At 30.6% G+C, this 6,310-nt stretch overlaps 1 long non-coding RNA gene across 3 annotated transcripts; it reads right to left on the bottom strand.

Annotated features, from left to right (window-relative positions):
• Positions 1 to 2,948: 2,948 nt before the first annotated feature.
• Positions 2,949 to 4,946, bottom strand: LOC125577169. Of its 3 annotated transcripts, none has more exons than XR_007315486.1 (3): positions 4,792 to 4,940; positions 4,444 to 4,676; positions 2,949 to 3,349 (listed from the first exon to the last, which is right to left on the bottom strand). It is a non-coding gene; the product is annotated as an uncharacterized LOC125577169 (long non-coding RNA). The 3 variants fall into 3 exon arrangements; XR_007315485.1 differs by adding an exon at positions 4,150 to 4,259 and having other exon boundaries at positions 4,444 to 4,938; XR_007315484.1 differs by having other exon boundaries at positions 4,444 to 4,946.
• Between the last annotated feature and the right edge of the window lie 1,364 nt (positions 4,947 to 6,310).

Here is a 6,310-nt window from a genome sequence, read left to right as displayed (position 1 = left end):
TAGATATAGTATGTATATAATTTGTGTCTTTTCATTATAGGTTATATGTTTTTTTTTATATTCTTTATAGTTTGAAGAATTGTATCTTTTCATTTTAAACTACAAATTAGTCTTTAAAAGATGTTAAAATGCCCAAATAAGATAGTTCCTGTTTTTAAAAGTTTCTAGTCTTTGATTCTTTAAACATTAGGAAAAAGATGCACTTGATGTACCAAAAGATTTGACTGAATAAAATTTAACATTCATTAAAAAAACTCAAATTAGTATCTTTCTATAATTATTAATTTTAAGAGTTGTGTCTTTTCATTTTATTACAAATTATTTTTTAAAAGTTGTTATAATATCTTAATAAGTGGTTTTCTTTAATTATTTTGTCTTTTAAGGTATTTTTAGTAATCATGTGTCTATTTCAAAATAATTTGAAAAAATACTATTTTAAAATAAGTATTAAAATCTGAACGGTTGTGACTTTTCATATAAATTTTTGAAAAACTATAAATAGACTATGTACATAATATATCATCATATATACAGTTACATGGTTACAAATTCTTAGAAGATATGACAATGAAACGGCGTCAACAAAAAATAGTATAAAAATTCATTCATGTTAGGATAGTTAAAAAATCTAAACAGGGGAAGTTATTGGTCTTAATTTCTTCAACTAGACGAGATGTGTTTTTTCCTTTATATTCATGTATGTTCCATGAAGACATGATTCATGTCATATACTTCCATACGCTTAGATTATATATAAAAAAATCAAGATACATTAGTAAATATATGTCATTATATTCAGCGAAATTTGCTAGCAAGCATCGTTGTATATATTTAATTTTAGTGGATATTATGAGATTAAAACCATCCAACTTTTCATTCTAGTGTCTTCTCAATGTGTGTACAAAAATATAAAGTTTTTGAATCTTTCTGTACTGTACTTATATATGTATCGATTGTATACAATACGACTTTGTATCATGCGTATAACGTAGTTCTACAAGATGGAATTTTAACAGTTTGTTTTTGATGCATAAAATACTATATATTAAATTGAGTTTGCAACTTTTATTTGATGTCAATTAGCAAGTGGTTTTAATAATTTCTTTGTATTAATAATAGGAATCCAAATAAATGTTTAAGGATGTAAGTTTTTTTTTAACATTGTTTCTTTAAGAGTTGCATTGGATTAAAAGAAATTATTAAAATGTTGAAGTGTATATGTTTTTCATCTTAACAATGTGTCTTTTCATCTTAAAAATTTTATTGGTTTAAAATGAGTTGTCAAAATGTCTAAAATGTATTTTTTTCATTTTAACATTGTGTATTTTCATCTCAAGAGTTTCATTAGTTATATATTAAAAACATGTCCTTTCATCCTGAAAATCACTTTGATTTCAAAGAAGTTGTTAAAATGTCAAAGATGCGTCCTTTCAAACATTTCATGGGAAGTTGTCAAATATATAAACATGTAGCTTTTCATCATAATAATTGGATAGACTAAAACATTTTCTTTTATACATGAGTTTAATTACACTTAAATGGATGTAGATTATTAAGGATTAAATTGAATATTTGCAACGGCTTAGGTCATCATTGCAGTTGTTTGTTGAAGAGTTAGTTGCAAGTGATTAAATAAAGCATTCCAACTGTTGTGATTGCAGTTCTGTAGTGACGAACGATTACAATATTTGGTGATGAATCATTTCAATTGTTGGAGATTGTTACTTTAGTGATAAACTATTGCGACTTTTAGTGATACTAGAGTCTTTGTCCGCGCTACGCGCGGAAAATGAGTTTGAATATATTATTAGATAACCTCTTTTACTAATATTAAGAATTTATTTGCTAAGTCCAATTATGTTTTGATTTGGATGTTGACATTTTATATAAATTTTTCCATAGGTGGATAGATAAAATTGTCAAAAAATAGAAGATAATAAATCAGTTTAAAGGGAAAAAACAGATGGAAAAATATTTTGTTTCTTTTATTACAGTTGAGTCAAACAAAATGTAATACTTGGTAGGACATAAGAAAAAGAATAGAAACATGGTGCAGTTTTTTTTCACTCTATAACTTTGATTGTGTTGGAGTTTCTTTGTGCCTCAGCTAATTATGTAGTTGATATGGTATTCGTTCTTTGAAGTGTTTGATGTATTTGATTGAGCTGTCACAGTAAAATTTTGTTGCTAGTGAAGAAGCGAGTTCTAATTTTCATAAAAAGTGAATATTTAAAAATAATTGTATGAACAATATGTTAAATATAAAACACTTACCTTTAGACTCTTTTGGGATGAGAGGAGAGAGACGCTGAGAAGCGTTTTCAAAAATAAACGCAGGTGGGTGGTGAGAGACAAATTCCAATAACTAACTCTCCTTTCGAAAATTCTCTAATTATTATTTTTTTCAATTAAGATTATTAATAAATTGTTGATTTTATTCGTTTCACTTGTACTCTTGAGATGATCTATCTATTAATAATTATAAATCCGGATTTACTTCTTTTGTTTTCTCAAATAATAAATTCATAAAATTGCCTAGAAACGTTTTTATCTATTTCTTACTTTCTTTAGACAATTCTAAAAAAAATTGTTTTCTGATTTAACTAAATAAAACAGAATATCCAAAATTAGTTTTAAAATGACGGTGAAAAATGAATCTTACCCCAAAAAAAAATCGAAATAGGATATCTATGTAAAAAAAATCAGAAATGTCTTTTCAAACAAAAAAATCAGAAATGTACGTGCATGTATGTTTTAAGAAGAAACTAAATAATTTTTCTTTTGAAAAAAAAAAGGAACTAAACAATTGCCAACAGGTAGACTAAACATTAGACTTAGGATGGTGCTGACATTATGATGTGCACGATCAGCATTATATACTTTTTCATCAAATCTTTAAATAAGTATATCTTCACTTCCTCTGTTTTTATAAAATAAAAACTTGTATGATAGTTAACAACCGTTTTTTTAACACAGTTAACAATCGTTTTAATGAGCTTTTCAATATACTACATTACTACTGACCTCTTGACAACAGCTATAAAAGCCAACTTTTAAGTTTCAAAAACATTATACTTGTTTTCAAAAAGTGGAAACAACAAAAACTAAAACACAACACATAGTGCTCTCTCTGTCTCTGAGTCTTAAAATGCATATGAGAACAAACAGAGCCAACACATGATAACATCCAAGAGCAACCGTCAAACAGCCTCCAAACAATCTCAGGATTTGGCTTTTACCGGTATGATTCAGGACGTTTAGGTTTGCTCTGTATAACTTGCTCGATCTTGTCCAGAACATGTGGTGTCAACAACGGTATCACATCAACGGCCTTCATGTTTTCTTGAATCTGTGTAAGGTACCCCCATAAAAAAAACATAATATTATTTTCAAATCTTGGTTACATTAAACCAAAGTTTTTATTTATTTAACCAAGTATTTTGATTTAACTATTTTTATTGTAACAATTTAGCTAGAAAATTTTGGTTTATTTGGTTAAACTAATAACATCATTTTGGTGTGCATATCTACATTTTGTGAGACTGATGAACGTAATCAATCGGTTGAAATAAACCAAATAATTAAAAATTATGCTTATACGTTTGTTCCTATTTCATTTTGAAGCCGGAAGACAATAAAAACTAAAAAGAGAACTTAATGATTTTTAAACTAAAACAAAGTTTAATTCTAATTTAACATATGTTTTACATAAACATCTAGGTAAGAAGATAACATATATATTTAGATGATAACTAAGTTTTTTTTATTCAGCTTACTCATCATCATGTTATATATAGTCATCAGTAATAATCATACAACAAAATTAAAAATCACCTAACGTGAGCTGCAGTGGTTTCTAGACCAAGTAAAATCACACCCTAGTTAGTTTGTTGGAGCTCATTGCCACCTAGATTCAACTATTAAAAAAAGGTAGCTTCAGGTACTTTATAATTATTATGTGAATGTATTTATACTTTAAACTGCCAATTATGTATTTGAATGTGTAATACATATATTTGTATTTATAAAATTGAAATTATAAAGCAAAAATTAAATTATGAGAATGCAAAAAGGAAATATTGATAGAAACATACTGTAGATTACATTATTGGAAATAGTATTACATCAAAAATAATTTTAACACTTTACCGAGGGAAAGAAACAAACTCAATACTGAGTTTTTAACATAACTGCTCAATGGGAGGAAACATTTGGTAGAAGATACTGGAAAGCCCGTGCAATCTATAGATGTAATATACCTACACATGTCACAATTTTGCCTTATGCTTCTAATGTTTTGCCAAAGAATCAACTGCAAAAGAGAACTCCCTACATTTAATCTAATTTTGTTTCTTCAGGGATTCTTTTTGGGATAATTCAATCTTGTGGTTTTTCTAAAAAACATGCAGGTTTGTTTGGAGAATATCGAGGTTAGAAACATACCAGATGGAGATAGAGGAAAGCTATTGGTTGTGTTTAGTAAAACGCAGTCTGATTCTCTTTTCCATGCTGAGCAGATGTCATTGTATAGGTTTTAGGATCTGTGATCTCTCGGCTTGTCGAGGAGCTGGATCAAACTGGATGAAATATGTTCCTCTTATCTGTAGAATCATTACAAAATTTCCACACCGGTAGAAACAGTTTGGTGCACTAAACACTGTCACCACATTCTTTTCCTGTTACCATAAAAAGGTTTGAAAGATCAATGATTCAATCCACAGTTATAATAGATAGACGGACCAATCATGCCTTTGGCAGAGCCTTTTGGGCAATTGAGATGAACATTCACACCTGCCACCAGTTAAAACCTTCCATGAGAAGCTGATGTGCTCTTGATATGAGACTGAGTCCATTGTTATGCTGTCCAAATGTGTAACCAGCACCACGTGGAGATAACCCACATCGATCATGAGGAACAGACCATAGTAAATCACACATTGGTCCTTCGTGTGTCACCTAGATTGTTCAAATAGATAACCAATAAGATATTCATTTCACTACAAGAAAACGTAAGTTTAACGAGGATAATTAACGAGGAAAAATAATCCTCGTAAAAGTACGTTGATTTTGCGAGGAAAGTACGTGGAAAAAGAGAAGCATCGTTATTTCGTCGTAAGGTAACGACAAAACAATTTCGTCGTAAAGACGATGTAAATTGACGTGACTTTTACGAGGAAACACTATTTCCTCGTAAATACCACGTAAACTTCGCGAGTTCTTTACGACGAAATACTTTACGTGTACTTAACGAGGAAATTTTGAATCCACCAACTTGGTAGGTAGCTCACGTTTTTTTTGGCCATCCAATTAATTTTCGTCGTAATTTCACACGAGGCTATACTTTTCACACATATGAGTATGGTAGACAGCGGGCGACCAGTAACTATGGAATATGTGTGAAAGGGGAAATAGATTTCTACGGGATCTTGACGGAGATTATTGAAGTCGAATTTCCAGGGATATTGAAGCTGAAATGCGTCCTCTTCAAATGTGAATGGTTCGATCCCGTCGTCAACAGAGGTGTTCGGTCTAACAAATTCAGTGTAGTTGATGTCAACGGTGGACGAAGGTACAACAAATTCGAGCCTTTCATCTTAGCTTCACAAGCAGACCAAGTTAGCTTCCTTCCATACCCTCGAATGAGAGATTCTGGTATAAATTGGTTAGCTGTGATCAAAGTTACACCTCGAGGACGAATTATCAGTGGAGAAGAACCACCATTGCAAGAAGAACAGATAAATGAAGTCGAGGAACCTGAACAAGAAATTGATGACATCCTTCTCATTGATCCGCATAATCACGAGTACGAAGATCTTACCAACGATGCCACAGACGAAGCTGTTGAAGACGAGTTTAATGAAAATGATGATGTTTCTAGTGATGACGAGAATGTTGATGTATCCGATTGATGTATTTGATTTTATGTAGTTTGTTTTATGAATAAGATAATGTGGGAGTTTGATTTATGAATAAGGTAATGTGAAAGTTTATTTTAATTATGAATAAGGACTTGTGGTTTGGGGTTTGGAATATATTATAAATAAGGTTTGAGGTGAAAGAATAGATTGAGGTTCAAGGGTAGATGGGTTTGGGGTTTGGAATATATGAAGTAGAAGATAAGAAAGATGGGGTTTGGGGTTTCGGATTTTAGGGATTTAAACGTAATACTCGTTAATTCCTCGTAAGCCAAAATCGTCGTAAGGTTGTCGTAAGGCCACGAGGAGTTTACGACGAAATTAAAAAAATAAAGAAAGCGGGCCACGCTAATTCCACGCAAGCCAAAATCGTCGTAAGGTTGTCGTAAGGCCAC

The sequence above is a fragment of the Brassica napus genome, chromosome A1 (genome assembly GCF_020379485.1).
Source record: "Brassica napus cultivar Da-Ae chromosome A1, Da-Ae, whole genome shotgun sequence".
NCBI lineage: Eukaryota > Viridiplantae > Streptophyta > Magnoliopsida > Brassicales > Brassicaceae > Brassica > Brassica napus.
Note: the sequence above shows the minus strand (reverse complement) of the source record. Positions and strands in the feature narration are given on the sequence as shown.